Here is a 10003-nt window from a genome sequence, read left to right as displayed (position 1 = left end):
ACTTCTGCAGATAAGAATAATCATTTTACATCTATGGAGTTCGTGCCCTTCATGACTTTGGAAAAGGCCTTCTGTACCATATCCCATAAATGTTGGGTAGATGGACTGCTAATAACAGAGCAGCAATATAGGGCCTAATATGCCCTAATGTTATATATTCTAATGGTATTGTTCTAATAACCTCTGAGTAGGCAGAGCTGAATCTGTTTCTTCTGATGAGCTCTCCGTGAATTCTCTGGCCACATGGCTCTCTCTTCCCTACATCGTCAGTGTTATACAACCACAGCACTTAAATGTTATCCAGTAGTTTCATGAGCTTTAGATCTAAGCTTATCTAGGACATAGTCTCTGTCCTATTTTTCTTCCCTTGGGTTCATTATAACTCTCTAGCACAATGCACTATTTATAGCAACAAGCTGATAGAATGTATAGATTGATTATTAGTCTGAGGTTTGGCAGATTTTTACTGAATCAAAATAATAAAAAAATTGTGTTGAAAAATAAATAAAAAATATGTAGGAGGTAAGAAAAAAATCATTTTTTTCTTCATCATTATCCTGGAATCTTCTTTAAAAAGTTTGGGGAAATCATTAACTATTTCAATAAAAGAGAAGCATGGCAAGGCACAAACAAAGGAGAACTGAGTATTTTAAATGAAAGAAAGAACCATATGGGTTGACATAGACAGTTCTCTGATTGCACAAAGTGCCTGGAAAATACAGCAGAAGCCTTCTGTTCCTTCAAGACACAGTTTCTAAGTGTCGGGTCTTTCATCTCCTTGACAAACTGTCTCAAGAGAGCGTGCGTTAGTCTGCCGATGCAGAGAGTTATGGGAAGTGTGGCAGACACTGCTCTCACTGTAAATGTATTTTCACAGGGACTAAAAGCAGACATTATTACATACTTCATTACTTGGGATACAATTTATTTTTAATTCATGATTTATTGTCGTATTACCTTAATCATTTTTAAGAAGATTAAAATCAAATCATTGCCATTCTGGTTTCAGAATTCTAGCTCACTGACTGACTGTATTTCATTTCAGTTGTGCCTGAGGGATACACAGGGTTTTGGAGGGCACAAAGAAGCACAGTTGCCAGAGACTTTTTTTTTTTTAAGTTGTGGTTCTTTAATAAGGAGTGTTGGTGAAAGGAGCATAAACCAAATCAGGATAATTCAGATAAATGGGTGTTAGTCATTGGAGAGAGTCAAAATCTGGCTGAGTACTCAACAATCTGACTTGGGAACAAATGGTTCTGTACGGGGGGGGGGGGGGGGGGGTTTCTCCTACTTGCTGTGATGGGTTCTCTTTAATTCAAATTGTTTACTTGAAAGATGAAACATGTCTTGAGGTCCATATAAAAAGGATTATTATATTCACTTTTCAAATTTATACTCACTCCTTGGTTTATTATATTATGTTTTATATATAGATGCTACTAACTTTTTAACCCCACATACTACTGTTTTCTTATCCCTAACTCCCCCACAAATTATAATGAAATCCAGCTCCCCTTTTTCACCAGACCCCATCTCACATTCTCCAACTTCATGTGTGTATGTATGTATGTATAAACATATACATACATGTGTGCAATTTACACAGAAGTAAAAACAAAACAAAACAAACAAACAAAAAAAACAAAACTTCTGAGAGGCCAAAGTAGAACAGTAGGTTTATTCGGGCCAGCCCATGGGGAAGCCCTGACCCATTTAAAGGTTAGTTTGCAGTTTCTTGCTGGTTAAGCTGAAGTTTTGTTTTACCATTTTGCATTGAGTAGGGTTTGCTTTGTTTGCGTAGGAAACCTGGGCACTAGAGCTTCCTCAGTCTAAATTGTGTTTAAGTGGTTTAACAAATGCTATAAACACACTTAAACGTTGTGCCGCCACTTTCTTTCCTGGGCCACATAGAGTCTCAGCTCTGCCTCACTGCCCATAGACCCTGTGTGCCTGCATCTCTCTGTTTACTGGTATTCCAGAGCAGCTGGGTCTGTTCACACAACTCCCGGAGGCCCATGGAAGCTCTGAACTGCATCTGTTTGCTATTCTTGATCTTTGGTCTTCCTTCTAACAATCTCACTGTTGACTCCTGAGCGTCTCAGTCAAGTTGGACTAGAAATAAATTCTATTAAGGTGCTGTTAGAGAACTAATTTTTTTTTTCTAATAAGCCGTCCAAATTCAGCTTATCCATTGAGTATGGAGTCTCCTGTTCGACAAAGGACAGCACAGGTGTTCATCCGAACATCAGCAAGTGTGATGTGTAGAGTAATCACAGAAGAGGGAGCATGGCTAAGCTGCTTCTTTCTCTCAGATGCTCCACAGCTATCAGTTCTGTTTGTCTTTCGTCCAACAGACTCATTGAGCTCCCCTCTCTGTCTCCTCCCTCTTCTCCCTCTCCTTCCTCTCTCTCTCCTTCTACCCTACATACATTCACTTTGACATGCTGTTTAAGTACCTTCTGCCCATGCTCCCTGTTCTGGAATAGATGCTGGTGATGTAGCAGAGAGCAATATCTGCCTCCAAGCTGCCTTGCCAAGCGAAGATTCAGGCATCCCCTCTATCCCATTGTCCTCTATTCATATTTCTTAAGCATTGAAATCTGCAGTCACTTTTACACTGATGGTTTCCTTTAATTTACTCTTTATTTTTCATGAGAAAGGATAGTATTCAGACCTGACATATTTCTCTTACTTTCTTTAATGATCAGAACAAAACCAAAACAATGATTGGACTGCAACCAAATATAAAGAAATAAAATGAATTTCATTTGACACATGGCTGTTTACCTGCTTATCAAAGATCCACTTATATTACATAAATCTTTGGTGAAAATAACCTGAAGCTTGAAGGCTTAAATAACTACATCTTACTTAGGCTCTCTGTTTACTTGTACAAACTTTATGCTTCCTACAGTTCCAGGTATCTAATGATCACTCATTATTCTGAAATCACTTTCATTTTTTTAAAATCTGTACTCATCACTTGATGCCTGAATTAAGCCCAGGGACCTCATTGTGTGGCTGCCATAGGAAAGGCATTTTCCTTAGTACTCATATTCATTAGTTTCCCAAAGGAAAAAAAATCTTGGGTTTCTTTGAGCTTAGTTCAGTTGTCTCTGTAGATTTCCCCATCATGATCTTGACCTCCCTTTCTCATGAAATCCCCCTTCCCTCTCTTCAACTGAACTCCCGGAGCTTGACCTGGTGCTTGGCTGTGGATCTCTGCATCTGCTTCCATTAGTTACTGGATGAAGGCTCTATGATGATGTTAGGGCATTTACCAATTTGATAAAGTGGGCAGGGTAATGGTCCTGCCTCAACTGAATATACTAGATTTAGCTGTTGCCCCATGGGAGAACTTACCCTGTTGGAGGAAAGGATGGGTGGGTGGGAGATGGAGAGGAGCAGGAAGAGGAATGAGAGGGGGATCTGTCTTGGTATGTAAATGAATGAAAAAAACTTGGTTATTGCACATATTAATTTAAGATATTGAGCTATGTTTACATATTTGTATGTGCATGCAAATGCTCAGGGCCATGAAGAAAATCTTCAAATGAAATTGTGGAGACTGGTATCAGGCACAGACATTAAAGGGCACACACAAATTTATAGAAATTAAGAATCTCTGGAGTTTTTAAGTTTTATATATTTTTATTTTTTCTTTTATACTGTGTTTTATTACTAAGTTGAAACATTTTAGAAAGAAAAGGCTATATTGTGACAAAATAAACAGGTGTCACAAGTGCCAAAGTCTTCTTTTTTAGAAAAAAAAAATTGTTTGGCCTTTACTTTAGAAATATTTTGACCAGTGAGATGACTCAATGTATAAGGGTACTTGGCATTAAGACTGATGACAGGAGTTTGATGTTTGAGATCCACATGATGGAAGGAAGGAACTGATTCCTGCCAAGTTGTCTACTGATCTTCACAAGTGTGCTGGATCATGTGAACAACCATCACACCCATACACACACACACACACACACATACACACACACACACACACACACAAATAAATGTAATTTAAAGAAAAATAAACATTTGAAAGTTCCCTTTGATGATACATGAGGCATTTTCAATTTTGATTATGATCTTTGCATACAAAATGTATTTATCCAGGTATTGATGTTATTAAGGCCATTTTTTTTTTCTTGGTAATCATTTGGATGGTACCTCATTCTAAGCATTTATGTCAAACTTGACATACCTGACCTTCTAGAAAAAAAATCTGGATAAGAGCATGTAGCAGAATTTAAAAGTTTGTCAGATCTTGTCAAGCTTTGGGGGAGATCATTGTTTCTTACTAGCCCACCATTTTGTGCCCAGCCCACTAGACAAAACAAACCCTTGATATTGTGGGTCAGGCAAGCAAACTGAACTTTGTAAAGGGCCAGTTTACCGCTTGGGAACTTCCTGTCTACCTGACACAGTATCCTAAGGACATCTCTGCTGGAAATATATAAAGGGTAACTTTGAAGCCAGCCATCGTTTGTGTCCCCTATCTCTGCTTCCTTTACCATTTGTAGCTTGTAAAGCTCAACTTCTGTGCTCAGATCACAAAAATCAATAATTTCTATTTTACACAATAAGACGTTGCACACTGAAATTGTAAATGGGGCTTGAGTGTGGCTCTGATAAAGCACTTGGCTAAGATGGGTGGAGCTCTTATACATATACAAACACATACAAAAAATAGAGTTGCAAATGAAAGGCAATTAGAGCTTCAAATTTTGTATTATTTAACCTTTTGAAACTTCTCTAAGAAATTTTTAAATTTAAAAAATGTATCCTTTTTTTTTTTTGCTATATGTATGTGCATGACATATGTGTTTGTCAATGCTGCATACTTGTGGGAGTCAGAGGGCCAATTTCATGAGTGCATCTGTCCTTCCACCCTAAGTTCTAGGGAGCAAAACCAGCTGAACTCCCTCAGCAGGCCTGCTCTGAAAATCTTTGTCTTTTCAGATACCAAGTTAGATATTTCTGTACTAGGATAATTATATTTAGACTTATGTCTCTCGCTTTATTTTGTGAATCCTGCTAACTAGTCTCTGTCCTGTTCTTGCTTAATGCTGAGATATGTAATCTGCACACAGTAAAATTTACCTGTCTTTTTGTGTAGATTCATGGATTTTACAAATATATTAATTACTATTATACTAAGATAATAAAATATAGTGTCGCCAGCATCCAGCACAGATGTTTGCATCCTCATGGTCCTCTTCTCCACAAACTCCCAGCCCTTTCATCATCTGCTTTTTTTTGTTTCCTCAAGTATAAAATAAAGAAAATTATACAGTATGTTGTCTTTGAAGACTTTAATTAGTATACTTATTCTGAGATATATTCATGTTTTAGTTAATTTTTTTGTATTGCTTGGGAATTTTGTATTGCAGTGTTTTATATTAATCCAATTGACAACTAAAGGTCATTTAAGTCATTGACAGTTTGCGGTGATAATATATAAAAATCTGTAAACATTTATGTACATGTCTTTGTAGCAATTGAAGTTGTTGTTGTCTTAAGTGAATATATGGAGCTGTGACTACTGAATCCCATGAGAAATAAATGATAAATTATATAAAAGCCTGTAAAATTGACTTTCAAAGTTGCTATATCCCTTTGCAACTGTGCCAGCAATGTATTAGAGTTATAGGGGTTCTTAATCTAAGTTATAGTCATCTAAAGCTCTGTGTGTGTGTGTCTGTGTGTGCGTGTGTGTGTGTGTGTGTGTCTGTGTGTGTCTGTGTGTGTCTGTATGTGCTCACATGTGTGTGGTCACTATTAGCTACAGAAACATTTCATGTGGTTTGGGTTTAAATTTAACCAATGCCTAGTTAATGTTGAAAATACTTCATGAATTTCTCTGTATTTTTTGCTTTTTTGATCTGTTAAAACACTTTCTCCTTTTTTAGCAATTGTATTTTAAATATTATTTCCAAATAATTGCAACAGGGAGTCAAAAAGATAAAAAGCAAAGCTTCTATGAACTTTGAACATTGCCTCCCTTGATTAAGTAGCCATCGGTCTATGTTAACAAACAATTTCTTAATATTTCATTTAAGATATTTGCATGGGTGTTCATGAGAGATACAACCAATAAATTCCTGTAAATTAGTCAATTGTCCATTAATATCTAAATCAGATTGTATGGTATAGATACATACATGCAGGCCAAATACTCATACACATAAACAATGTTAAGTATTAAAACAACAAAAAAAAATAGAAAACATATTTTATCATTGCTTTTGATGTGCTTTTCAATTTGGATGTATTAGTACACATTTTTGTCCAATTACAGGTAGTAAAAATTACTACATGAAGACAAGACACTGGAATTAAAATTATATTGTCAGCTTATAGCAGATGTATAAGTTCAGGGAAGGTAAGTACCAATGTAAGATGTATCAGAAATTCATAAAACCTCTGTGACCAATGCAACAGGAAGTATTTTCTCTTGAAGTTACAAGAAAGACTGTAAATGTCTCCATTGAAATTTTGCACAATTAGCTTTCTAAATAGGAATGAATGTGATCTTGAGACATTGTATTGAAATAAACTTGTAAAAATTATGTATAAAACTTTCATATGTTTGTGTGTGTGTGTGTGTGTGTGTGTGTGTGTGTATTCATATGTTCTTAGCTCAGTATGCCTTGCCTAAGTATGATGATGTCTGTTCATCAATGTCTAGCAAGATTACATGGGCTTTACTCAGTACTCTTCCTCTTTTGCATTCAAGCTTCCTAAGAAGAAACCTTTAGGCTCTGAAGAGCATGGAATTTCAGACGTAGATAATTCTGGTTGATGGGAATTAAATATACACATGTGTAATGATGCTGAGTAAGTTACTCTGAAGAGGAAAGAAAGAGTAACTAAGATAAATAGGTGAGGTAATCTGTATTTTTGCTGTTGTAACAAGTCACCACAAATATAGAATTTTCAAGTTAACAGATTTATCATGCTGCTATTTTCTAAATCAGGAGTCTACAAAGCTTTGTGGGGTGGTGTTCATTCTTGAGCTGAAGAATCTGTTGCCTTGCCTTTCCACAGCTCCACTTTTCTTGACTTGTGGTTCCTTCCACGGATAACTGCAACTTCTCCTTCATTCTTCATACGTCCTATTCCGGCTCTGACCTCCTTAGATGTCTCTGTATGTTCACATCAGCTCACTCTGATACTCTCCCATCTCAAACTCTTCGACTTAACACTTCTGAAACTCTCTTGTACCTTGTAGGTTAATATATTTATTTGTTCCATGTCATCAAGACTAAATTGTGGACTCCTTTGGAGTGTCAAGTGTGTGTTTAACACAGTGGAGGTGAGTTGCTAAAAGGGGGCTACTCGACTGTGGTTTCCACCTTACTATTCTGTAAGTGCACTTGGAATTAGCCATGCTAGGGTTCTGAGACAATTCCTAAGGTTTAAACATAACTGTGTTGGTAATAAGCAAAATGCATATGTCAGAATTGGACTGAACTATTTTTAAAAAAGAAAAACAATCCAATTTGTTGTACGTGTTTTTACGAAACTGTTCATGGTGGCCAAATAAACTTACAATGGAAATGATTCATGGGAGGTCCAGAGAACAAGCCCCTCAGTAAAGTCAATTTGGGCATCCAACTAGCAATCCTGATAACCTTAGCCTCAGCTTTCTTCTGTAGGTCAAGGCTTTTAAGAGAAGAAGCTTTTATGAAACAGGGTTTGAATATAACTAGGGAGATTTAGAACTACAAAGGAAGCAGGGTATGTTCAGCAGCAAACTACCAGCACTTGTCAAACTACTCATTAAATTACTATTCCTACAATAGGAATAAGAATTCAGTGTCAGTCAGTATGCTATAGTTGCAGAGGACTTATTGTTGATAGCTAATATGTGTTCCCAGGAATCAAATGACTAGATAGTTGATTAGGGCACTGTTGGCTTTATTTAATAAGAGATAATTTAAAAGCTGAATTTCAGAAAGCTGACAATAGGCTCTAGAAAGTAAGATCAAGATTCATAATCTGGATCCAAGATTAACAGGGGTTTTCAAACCCAGAGACTAGTGATTAAGAAACATGCAAACCAAGCTAATGAGAACTAATGAACTTTAGATCAACAGCTGTGAAGCCTCCATGGGACTGGACTAGGCCTTCTGCATAAGTGAGAGAATTGTGTAGCTTGGTCTACTTAAGGGGCCCCTGGCAGTAGGGTCAAGATTTATCGTTTGTGCATGAGCTGGCTTTTTTGAGCCCATTATCCATGGTGGGACACCCTGCATAGTCTTATTGCAGGGAAAGGGGCTTGGATCTGCCTCAGCTGAATGTACCAGGCTTTGCTGACTCCCCATGGGAGTCCTTACCTTGTCAGGGAAGGGAATGAGAGATGAGTTGGATGGGAGCCTGGGTGGGGAGCAGGAGGAGGGAAGAGAGGGGGATCTGTGGTTGGTATGTAAAATGAATAAAAAAAAAATAAAGGAAAAAAAGAGAAACTTGACTTGCATTGAGGAAGGATCCTGCAAATTCTCAACAATGCTATACAGTAAATGGTACTGCTCTTGAGACCTGCAGGTAACTGTAGCTTTATCACAGAATAAAGGAGGGGAGGAAGGATTGTAGGAGCAAGAGGGATCAAGGGCAACATGAGAACATGGCCCAAATAATAAACTAAGCTGGGTCATCTTGGCTCACAAAGACTGAAGCGGCAACCACGGAGTCTGCATAGGTCTGCACTAAGTCCTCTGCATACATTCTGTAATTTTTCATCTCAGGTTTCTTGTGGTATACCTAATAGTGGGAGTGGGAGTGTCTCTGACTCTTTTGCCTGCTCTTAGGACCCTTTTCCTCCTAGTGGATTACTTTGTCGAGCCTTTGTATGAGGGATTGTGCCTAGTCTTATTGCACTTTGTTATGTCACATTTGGTTGACACCTTGGGATGCCTGCTCATTTCTGAAGGGAAATTAAAGAACAATAGATCTGGAGGAGAGGGGAAGTGGAATGGGGAAATGGGAGGAATGGAGAGGAGGCTGCAGTCAGGATTTATTGTATGAGAGAAGAAAAGTAAGAAGAAAAAATTTAAAAAATGAAAATATAATAAAAACATCAAAATGCTGTTGTGGAGGAAATGTGTTTATACTTAGAATTTTCAAGGAATATTACAACCAAAATCTCATGACATTGGTAATAGGAATCACAAAATGGTATTACTGTTTTAGGCAATGATGGGCATTTATTTAGACTAAGCAACAAAGGGGATTTTTTTTTAAATCTTAAACAGAATGACATAAAGCTAAGTGGTTATATGGACCATTTCTTTGGTTCTCTGTTCCCTGGATGTGCAATGTATCCAAATACCTGTTACAGTTAGAAATGCATGCACATGGCTCTGTAGACCATGAGGTAATAATGGGAGACATAGCCAAGTAGAAATTTTAATATTGTTTTATATTCTCCCTCATCAAGATTGAAGACTTTAGGGGAAGAAAAAAATATTTTGCTTTCCTATCTTTCCAAAGTCTGAACTGCATTCTCAATAATAAAAGACAACTTTGAGGATAGATAGAAATCTTAGTGGATAAGAGCAATTTCATGAAAACAATAGTTTCTGTGTTCAAGTTCCTAGTACCTATATAAATGCTGGGCATACCTGTAACTCCCACACTGAGGAAGGTGATGGAGGCAGAGCACTGTGGGAGATTATTACACCACATTTGCTAGACTGGGGACAGACCACATTTCAAAACTGGACAAAAAATGCACACCTTCATGGAAGATTAGATAGTAGTCTTTAGGCACAGGGTTTATTTCCTTATACACACACACACACACACACACACACACACATTCACACACAAGTTTGATTTTTTCTAATGTTAAAAATATATAAAAATGTCAGACTAGTACCAGTGAGAGATGGTTGTACTGCCCAGTAGCCATACAATCTTACCCTAGCCTAAAGATTGGTTATATATGAGGATTACAGTGACCCTTGATTTAACAAAGAATGTGCTTTATATTCTT

This window comes from Peromyscus leucopus, chromosome 19, assembly GCF_004664715.2.
Source record: "Peromyscus leucopus breed LL Stock chromosome 19, UCI_PerLeu_2.1, whole genome shotgun sequence".
Classification (NCBI taxonomy): Eukaryota; Metazoa; Chordata; class Mammalia; order Rodentia; family Cricetidae; genus Peromyscus; species Peromyscus leucopus.
This window is presented reverse-complemented; position numbering follows the sequence as displayed.